Below are 10,966 nucleotides of genomic sequence, written 5' to 3'. Positions count from 1 at the left end.
ACCTTCATGGTCATCTTTAGTTGGGGCAACTCCCAGCTTGGAAAACCGGCTGAGGCTTAGAAGCAATATCCAGGTACTGAAAGCCCCCAACTTCTCCCCTGCCTCAGCAGCCCCTAACCTGGCACCATGCCTGAGGCTATGGGGCCTGTGCCTAGCTCACAAAAGCGGATCACAAAACCGGGTCCCAATCTGCCCAACATAAAACAGCTCTCTGTGACAGGTGTGCAGTCCCCAGAACACAGCCCACAAGACCTCTGGAGAGAAAGGTTCCTGATTGGAAAGTAGAAAGGGAAGGGGTGAGTGAGATACAGTCAATAGACTGAATTAGAGACCAAGAATGGCGAGGCCTACAGGTGATATAAGGAGATAAGACCAGGTGCCCACATCACACAAGTGGGCCCCAAATGAGATCCTTGGGGTACAGTCTCCCATTGGGAAATGCCAAGGACTATACGGCACCTCCAGGAGCCATGCCACAGACCAACCCTCCCACCCTAATGACCTTCACCATCCTGAGGATGGAGGTACCAGCAAACAACAGAAAACCCTACCTATTGGATGAGAAGGGGAGCTGGAAAGATACTGATCTCCAACAAAAACAATCCTTGTATTTTCCTCTGAGATTCTCTCTCTCTCTCTCTCTCTCTCTCTCTCTCTCTCTCTCTCTCTCTTCCTGCCCTCAAATCCCCAACATTTGTGAAACCAAGTATTTTTCATGAATTAGGCTACTGAGAACTGGAATGTTTGAATAGTGTTATTACAGTGGTGTTAAATATTATTTTATCTCTAATTTTTACAATTTTTACTTTTCTAGTATTTATGTTTGTTTGTTTTTTTTGTACTCTACTGTATTACAATTACTTGTCTCCCCAAAAACACTTTCTCTCTCTTCTCCTGCTACTAACCAACTTCTTTAGATTCCTCTTTCACGCTTTCTAAGATCTAATAACTCCAAATCCTTACCTCCTATCCCCTCAACATCTCATCCTATACCTCACTCCCGGTTCTTTGTCACCATCAGAAACTATAGACCCTTTTGCAAACCTACTGTTTGTATTGTAGATAATAATTTAATTCACCATTTCTGTATATTGTGACAAAGTCATAAACATCTTAATCGTGGCTATTTGGTTTAAGGTTGTATATTGTGTGTATTAGGATCTGTTCACATTGTTCTCCCGCTTAAAGAAGAGGTATTGAAAACCTGCAGGGACACTATAAGCCTACAGTGTAAAAGCCATAAAGCCATGGATCTGCAGTGCTAGAAGGAAGGACATAGGAACAACATGAAAAAATAAAGGAAAAAAGTGCCCCCCAAAACCAAGATAATACGTTATTAGAATCCATGGCCAGAACAACAGAAGAAATTACAGAGAAAGAGTTCAGGATGTACATAATTAAAATGTTCTGTGAATTCAAGGATGATATAAGAGAGCGATTACAAGCAGCAAAAGATCATTTCGATAAAGAGCTATGTAAGCAAATACAGGAAACAAAAGATTATTTCAGTAAGGAGATAGGGGTTCTGAAAAAAAAAAACAGAAATCCTTGCAATGAAAGAAACAATAAACCAAATTAAAAGTTCAATAGAAAGCATCACCAACAGATTAGATCATGTAGAAGACAGGACCTCAGAAAATGAAGATAAAATATATAATCTTGAAAAGAATGTTGACCAGACAGTAAAGATGATAAGAAACCATGAGCAGAACATTCAAGAATTATAGAATAACATAAAAAGACCAAATTTTAAAGTTATTGGGATAGAGGAAGGCATGGGGTTCCGAACCAAAGGAATGAACAATCTATTCAATAAAATAATATCAGAAAAATTTCCAAACATGAAGAATGAATTGGAAAATCAAATACAAGAGGCTTATAGGACACCAAATGTACAAAATCACAACAGATCCACACCAAGGCACATTATAAATGAAAATGCTTAGCATACAGAATAAGCAGAGAATTTTAAAAGCCACAAGAGAAAGGAATCGGGTTATATATAGGGGAAAACAATTAGGATATCTGCAGATTTTTCAATCCAGACCCTGAAAGCTAAAAGATCCTGGAACAACACATATCAAGCTCTGAAAGAAAATGGATGCCAACCAAGAATCTATATGCAGCAAAATTAAGCCTTAAATTTGATGATGAAATAAAAACCTTCTATGATAAACAAAAGTTAAAATAATTTACAACTAGAAACCTGCACCACAGAACATCCTCAGCAAAATATTCCATGAGGAGGAAACAAAAAACAACAATGAAAATCAGCAAAGGGGGGTATTACACTAAAGGAAATACTTATCAAAGGAGAAAACAAGTTAAATAACAAAAATAAACAATATGACTGGGAATACAAATCATGTCTCAATAATAACCCTGAATGTTAATGACCTAAACTCACCAAACAAAAGTCATAGACTGGCAGATTGGATTTTAAAAAGCCTTCAAAAGACTCATCTCATAGGAAAAGACATCCACAGCCTGAAGGTGAAAGGTTGTAAGATAATATATCACTCACTGTGGAAACAAGCAGGAGTTTCCATCCTCATCTCAAATAAAGAAGATAATGAGCCAAAGTTAATCAAGAGGGATAAAGAAGAATATTTCATACTGTTCAAGGGAACCATTCATCAACAAGACATAACAATTATAAATATATATGCCCCAAACAATGGAGCATCTACATTCATCAAACAAACTCTTCTCAAATTCAAGAGTCAAATAGACCACAACACAATAATTCTGGGTGACTTTAACACATCTCTTTCACCACTGGATAGATCTTCCAAACAAAAGCTGAACAAAGAAACTATAGAACTCAATAATATAATCAATAACCTAGACTTAACAGACATATATAGAATATTTCATCCTTCAACGAGTGAATACACTTTCTTCTCAGCAGCACATGGAACCTTCTCTAAAACAGAACATATATTATGTCACAAAGCAACTCTTAGCAAATACAAAAAAAATAGATACTACCCTGAATTATATCAGATCATAATGGAATTAAATTAGAAATCAATGATAAAATAACACCTGGAGACTAAATAATATGTTATTGAATGAACAATGGGTTGCAAAAGACATCAAAGAGGAGATTAAAAAATTCTTAGAGAAAATGTGAACACTGATACAACATATAAAAATCTCTGGGACACTCTGAAGGCAGTATAAAGAGGAAAGTTCATTGCATGGAGTTCATTCCTTAAAAGAAGAAAAAGTCAACAAATAAATGACTAACATTACATCTCAAAACCCTAGAAAAATAAGAACAAATCAACACCAAAAGCTGTAGAATACAGGAAATAATTAAAATCAGAGCTGAAATCAAGGAAATTGAAACAAAAGAAACAATTGAAAAAATTGACAAAACAAAAAGTTGTTTTTTTGAAAAATAAATAAAATTGATAAACCCTTAGCCATACTAACAAAGAGAAGGAGAAAGAAAACTCAAATTACTAACATCCATGATGAAAAAGGAAACATTATTACAGACACTACAGAAATACAGAAGATCATTAGAATTCATACCCCATTTGAATCAAATGTATGATATATCAAGATCATTGTATTGTCATGAGCAATGAATAAAAATAGAAATTATTTTGAAAATTTATACTCCAATAAAATAGAAAACATTGAAGGCATTGACAAATTTATAGAGTCATGTGGTTTGCCCAAACTGAATCAGGATGATATACACAAGTTAAATACATCAATTTCAAGCAATGAAATAGAGGACACCATCAGAAGCCTATGAACCAAGAAAAGCCCAGGACCAGATGAATACACAGCTGAGTTCTACAAGACCTTCAAAGAATAACTAATTGCTGAGGGCCATTACCAAGTAGGTATTGACGCATCGTAATCCTTGCCAGTGTACCCCATGTTAAATGGACTTGCCTTGGAAATTTGCTGCGACCTTGCTTGTGTGTTTGAGAAAGATGACCCTGCTCAAGGTGATCGAGGGTGGATCCAGGTTTGAGGAAGTATCCTGCAGGTTTGAGGAAGTATCCCGGTCCTTGGGTTTAGGGTGTTCCCGGTTTAAGAATATGGGTTTTAGGGAAGTTGAGGTTGAAGATTATTGCTGCTGGGATTAGGGTGTTCCTGCTGCTTATTCCTGTTGAGTTCTCGTGAGATTCAAATGGGATTTGGAAAAAGCCTCGTGGAGTAGGTGAAGTGTGCGGGCAGATTTAGACTGCCCCTGAACGTGTGTGGAGGCTGGTGTGAGATCCGGAATAAAGAATTGCTGTTTGAACCTACAAAGCTTGTGTGGTGGCTCGTGATTCTGTGCCAAGCCGAGACATTGGCACTTGGCTTCTGGCAACTAATACCAATACTTCTCAAATTATTTCATGAAATAGAAAAATAGGAAACACTTCCAAACTCATGAGGCCAATATCACCCTGATTCCAAAACCAGATAAAGACACATCAAAGAAAGAAAACTTCAGACCAATATCTCTAATGAACATAGATGGAAAAATTCTCAATAAAATTCTGGCAAATAAAATACAAAAACATATCAAAAAGATAGTGCACCACAATCAAGTGGGTTTCATCCCAGGGATGGTTCAACATATGGAAGTCAATAATGTAATTCATCACATCAATAGACGGTAAGAATCATATGACCATCTCAATAGATGCAGAAAAAGCATATGACAAAATACTCCCTCATGTTCAAAATACTTGAAAAACTAGGGATAACAGGGTATCTCAACATTGGAAAAGCTACCTGTGGTAAGCCACAGGTCAACATCATTCCAAATGCAGAAAAATTGAAAGCATTCCTTCTAAAAGCTGGAACAAGACAGGGATGCCCTCTTTCACCACTACTACTTAACATAGTTCTTAAGACTCTAGCCAGACCAATTAGACAGATAAAAGAAATCAAAGGGATACAAATAGGAAAAGAAAAACTCATATTATCACTATTTGCTGACAACATGATTCTATACCTAGAAGATTCAAAAAAAAAAAATTCCACCAGAATACTTCTAGAACTAATAAATGAATTCATTAAGGTATCAGGATATAAAACCAACACCCATAAATCAAAGGCATTTCTGTACATCAGTGACAGATCCTCTGAAAAAGAAACTAGGAAAACTACTATTTTTACTATTGTAAACTATTTTTACAATAGCCTCAAAAAAAAATAAACTAAATACTTGGGAGTCAATGAAAGAGGTGAGAGACCTCTACAATGAAAATTACCGAACGCTAAAGAAAGAAATTAAGAAAGACCTTAGAAGATGGAAATATCTCCCTTGTTCTTGGATAGGTAGAATTAATGTTGTCAAAAATCACAATACTACCAAAAGCACTATACAGATTCAATGCAATTCCAATCAAAATCCCAATGACATTCCTCATAGAAATATTAAAAGCAGTCATGAAATTCATCTGGAAAAACAGGATATTCAGAATAGCTAAAGCAATCCTTAGTGAGAAGAGTGAAGCAGGTAGCATCACTATACCAGACCTTAAACTATACTACAGAACAATAGTAACAAAAATGGCATGGTATTGGCACCAAAACAGACCTGTAGATCAATGGTACAGAATAGAGAACAGAGAGACAAACCCACATAACTATAGTGATCTCATATTTGACAAAGGTGTCAAAAACATGCATTAGAGAAAAGATAGCCTCTTCAACAAATGGTGTTGGAAAAACTGGAAATCTATATGCAACAAAATGAAATTAAGCCCCTGTCTCTCACCATGCACAAAACTCAAAGTAGATCAAGAACCTAGGAATTAAACCAGAGACCCTGCACCTAATAGAAGAAAAAGTAGGCTCAAATCTTCATCAAGTCAGATTAGGCCCCAACTTCCTTAATAAGACTCCTATATTGCAAGAAATAAAATCAAGAATCAATAAATGGAATGAATTCAAACTAAAAAGCTTCTTCTCAGCAAAAGAAACAATCAGTGAGGTGAATAGAGGGCCCAGTTTTAATTTGTTATTAAAGATACAAAATGAAGCATTTAGGAATAAAATATCAGAATTTCTTAATTTAATTTAATTTTGGGAGCAAATTTTTACCACATGCATTCAGATAGAGCACTCATCTTTAGGAAATATAAAGAACTCAAAAAATAACCCAATCAATAAATGGGTCAAGAAACTGAACAATTTCCAGAAGAAGGTATACAATCAATCAACAAATATATGAAAAAATGTTCAACATTTCTAGCAATTAGAGAAATGCAAATCAAAACTATTCTAAGATTTCATCTCATTCCAGTCAGAATGGCAGCTATAAAGAATACAAACAATAATAAGTGTTGGCGAAGTTGTGGGGGAAAAGGCACGTTCATACATTGCTGGTAGGACTGCAAATTGGTACAAACACTCTGGAAAGCAGAATGGAGATTCCTTGGAAAACTTGGAATGTTTGACATAGCTATTCCACTCCTTGGTTTATACCCAAAGGACTTAAAAACAGCATACTATAGTAATGCAGCCACATCAATGTTAATAGCAGCACAATTCACAATAGCTAAATTGTGAAACCAACCTAGATGCCCTTCAATAGATGAATGGGTCTCTATATAAAATACAAACTAGGGCTGGGGATGTGGCCCAGTGCCCCAGAGTTCAAATGGTGGTACCAAAAAAAAAAAAAGAAAGAAAGAAAAAGAAAGAAAGAAAGAAAGAAAGAAAGAAAGAAAGAAAGAAAGAAAGAAAAGAAAGAAAAAAGAAAAAGGAAAGAAAGAAATATTACTTTTAATTTGTTATTAGAGATACAGAAGGAAGCATTTAGGAATAAAATATGAGAATTTCTTAATTTAATTTAAGATACTTAAGAATAGAAGATAAAGTGATTCAAATGAGAATTTTTGTTTCTCAGAAGATTAAAAAAAAAGAATGACCTTTTTCATCAATCATATTGGGAAAACTCAGAAATAGAATACCCACTGTTAGTAAGTGGGAACAAAAATAAAAACTCTCACTACTTGAGCAGGAATGAGAAATTAGTACAACATTTATAAAGGGTTATTTGGTAGTTTATATAAATTCCTTTAAAATATGCCTACTCTTATGTTAGTAATTCCACTTCTTGGAATTTGTTAAAGAAATAATTAAAAAAATATGACCATGGGATCCATGAGAGATGATGAAAAATCAAAAAAATCAGAATGTCTAGTGTAGAAACTGGTTAAATCAAATATGGTATATCCATACCATGGAATAGCATGCAGTCTCCAATCCTGACAGCACTCTGAAAAAAATCTGCAGTAACTGCTAAGCACCAAATTGCATCATGAGTGTGACTCCAAGTTTGTAAAATATGGTCAAACCTGATGAACACAAAGCCTAGAGGAAAAAGAATATAAAGAAACATACCAAGTATTAAGAGTTGTCATCTCTGAGTCTCAGATGAATTTAATTTTCTTTCTTAAAATACTTTCAAATAGGGCTGGGGCTGTAACTCAGTGGTAGAGCACTTGCCTCACAAGTGTGAGGCACTGGGTTCAATCCTCAGCATGAAAGAAAGAAAGGAAGGAAGGAAGAAGTGCCACAGTCCAGCTGCAGCAAAGTAAGGGGGGCGGTGACAAGCAACCTGTGTAGATTGATACAGCAGGAGTGGGAGCCGTTTATTGTAGGACAGGAGTGGTATATATACATTCCACACAGCTTATCTTAATTAACATAAACTCGATACAGCAGTCAACCAATAAGGAATCTCCACACTTAATGGCTTGCTGGCGTTACTTCACAAACCACTCCCTCTGGCAAAATGCCAGGCTCCATCCAGACTTGTTTACAGACTCTAACAAGGAAGGAAGGGAGGAAGAAAGGAAGGAAGAAATTGTGTTCATCTACAACTAAAAAAAAAAAAATTTTAAAGTACTTTCAAATATTTCTAAAATTTCTTATTTTGAATATTTTTTATAATTTCAAAATATTAAGACAACTGAAGAGTTGTCTTTAATTATAACTTATGTAAAATATTTCATATGTAAAGGTGCATGCTTGTATTATTTGGAATATTAATATATATATAAAGAAAGAATTTCCTCAGTTAGGTAGATAACTGACAGTCATGGATGAGGACCCACTCAACGGTCTCCCCCACAGACCAAACTCTAGGTCAGAGGACTGAAATTCAGCCATCACGTGAGGAAGTGGAAAGCTTATAACATCCACCACAAAGTACAAATATTCCCCTCCAGGTGTTCGTAGCCTTGAGCAACTCCTACTCTACACACTTGACAAACCAGCCAGGAACTTTGATATATGTAAAGGGGGTGGTGCCTGAAGACAGGAAATTCATGAGGTCACTGTTTTCTGAAGGAAGAAAAAAGAGATAGGTAAAAGTCATTTATTGAATGCATCAAATGAAAAAGGAGAGAAAAACGAACAAGTAAAAACTTTTTCAGACAAAATGGTATTGGAGGGACCTACAAAAATTACAGCTACAAGAAAGGAGAGACCAGAAACAAAGAACATTAAGTTAGGTAAGTGTAGGAAAAGAATTTATAATCAAGTCAACAAATATGCCAAAGAAACACTGTTTCTTTTGTCAAACTTAAGGTAGGGAGCCTGGAGGGAGCTGAGGGCTGGCACCGCTGAATTCACAGGTTACAAAGAGCTTGGTCCCTGTCACTTCCTCCATTTAATTAATGGTGCTAGGTGCTCGGGATATTAATATGAAAAGGAATGCCAGAACCCTCCTTCAAAAGGCTACTGAGTTAGTGACAGATCCAGACCCATAAACTTTCACAGTTCATCCACGGGGGAGCTCAAACACACATGTACACTATAAAATTATGTAACTTGTGATAGGTGCTCTATCAAACTGCTGTAAATGTTGCCGAAAACAAGGAACTAGAGAAAGATGAAGAGAGAAAACACCACAGACGAAAGCAGAAGAAATAAATAACAAAAGTTAGTTTTTTTCCACCACTAAAGTATTAGTTGTTTTATATCTTGCATAAAGACACACTACTTGTTTGTGTACAATTCAGAGGATACTTATAACATTAAAACAACAACAAAATCATTTTGCAAAAATTTCAAAGGTTATTTCCTACATAATCATAAGAATTCTCTTCCTTATTTGACGCATTTGCACCATAACTTGAAAAATCCACAAAAGCATTCTTACTTACCAATATTTCTTTCTCAGAAGAAGAGAAAATAACTTCTAAGAGCACGAAAATAAGTACTTCACCAATGCCAAGTCCTCAAAGTAAAGCAATACAATACCAGGTACAGGTTTGGTGCCATCTGTTGGCGCTTCCTGGAATTACTCCCACATAGAAACTTCCTTTTATTTATTTATTTTTTAATTAATTTTTTTTTTTTTAATTTTTGGTAGTTGTAGATGGACAGAATGCCTTTATTTTATTTGTTTATTTTTATGTGGTGTCAAGGATTGAACCCAGGGCCTCACACATGCGAGGCAAGTGCTCAGAAACTTCCTTTTTTAAAAGTCATGGGCATAGCAGGCTTTTCTGGATGGCAGACTAAATCAATATATACTTACATTCATATGAGAAAGCAGCTTATGAAAATTCCACTGTGAAGGAAAGTATTTTTCTAACGTAAATTTTATCCTGAGAATGTGCACCCTGAATATTAAGTTGTCACCAGAGTGGAAAACTTTGCCTGTTCTCCACTACCACCATATTTAACATTTCCTGAATAATTACATCTGCTATTATCAATCAATGCCTGAGCATTATTTTAGCTAGATGAGATACTGAAAATAAGCCTAGAACCACAATTTAAAAAAAAAAATCAGCTTTCAAAGAAAGCTTAATAGTTGATACATGTTTAGCCATACCTAACAGGAATTGTATCTTGATTTCCCACACTCTAATCAACATTTGGTTCTATTACATGTTCCCATTTTTAATTCTGGAATAGTAAATGTTGCTGAGCTCCTGAAGGACTAATTTAAAATTTAATTTTCTAAAGACCAGTTAGAATAATGTTAGCATAATATCAATAAGAGTTGAAATAAAAAGAGGGTGAATGGTTAAGCAGCTACTTCAGGTATCTGGATCCAAGTTCTCAGACTTCTCACTTATTTAGTTTTTGTAAAGAACAGAATACATAAGCTAAATAATGGTTCTAGACTGAATCTCACTGGCAGGCATTATTTTATCTTTACAAAAACGTTAAGACTGTGCAATGTGGCCAATGAAAAAGTTGAACATCTAGTTCAGAATCACTTCTGCTTTCAAGGGGAAGGGAGAGGCCAGTGTCTGACTACTCATCCTTACTCATCAAACCCAACAGGAAGTCTTCTTAGGCCTGGAGGTACTCAGCCAGGAATGATGGGTGCAATGTGAGGCAGCAGGAAACGCACAGATGTGCAGGACACTGGGAAAACAGATTTGAGAAACAAGCAGGGCCGGCTGTGTCTTTGAAGGAATTTCAGCAACGCTGGACTAAAGTCTTTTAAAAAGACATGCATATTCACACATTTATACATCACTGAGGATTTGGTCACATGGCACATTTCTTGTTAGCCTGTTGCACAACACTGCTGTCATTCTTATTGTGGCTATTGTAACCCTGAGAATTGTCTTTAAGGGGAGGGCACAAATCAGGAAGCAATCAGAGCAGTGGAACTAAGAAAGAAACAGCCAGAACTGAGCGTATTCCTTACTTGGCCCACTAACTAGGCAAGTTGTTTGGACTCACTTGGACTCCATTTATTCATCCACAAAATGGGAGTAGGTGTTGTGATTTTTAGGGAAGATAATGAATATAAAGTGTCTAGAACAGTGACTGACACAGAAGAGAACTTGTAACAGAAAGGAGTTTAATTCTATGCAAGTCATGTGTTTTTAAACACTGAAGTGGAATTGGCAGGATTGACTATAAAGGGAAGAAAAGCAAGGTGCAGAATAGGGTGGAGGGGCTGGGAGCTCAGTTGGTAGAGTGCTTGCCTAGTATACTGGGTTCAAACCCCAGCACCACCAAA

The 10,966-nt window shown here is 36.0% G+C and overlaps 1 protein-coding gene across 1 annotated transcript in view; it reads right to left on the bottom strand.

Moving 5' to 3' along the window:
- The window catches only part of Tlr1 (toll like receptor 1), a 38,289-nt gene extending 29,105 nt beyond the window's left edge, over positions 1 to 9,184 (bottom strand). The window contains exon 1 of the mRNA XM_026387492.2: positions 9,141 to 9,184. The gene's annotated coding sequence lies outside the window, so the exon portion shown is untranslated. The remainder of the gene's footprint in view (positions 1 to 9,140) is intronic.
- Between the last annotated feature and the right edge of the window lie 1,782 nt (positions 9,185 to 10,966).

Source organism: Urocitellus parryii, chromosome 10, assembly GCF_045843805.1.
Source record: "Urocitellus parryii isolate mUroPar1 chromosome 10, mUroPar1.hap1, whole genome shotgun sequence".
Classification (NCBI taxonomy): Eukaryota; Metazoa; Chordata; class Mammalia; order Rodentia; family Sciuridae; genus Urocitellus; species Urocitellus parryii.
The sequence above is the reverse complement of the archived record's forward strand: the minus strand, read 5'-3'. Positions and strand labels throughout refer to the sequence as shown.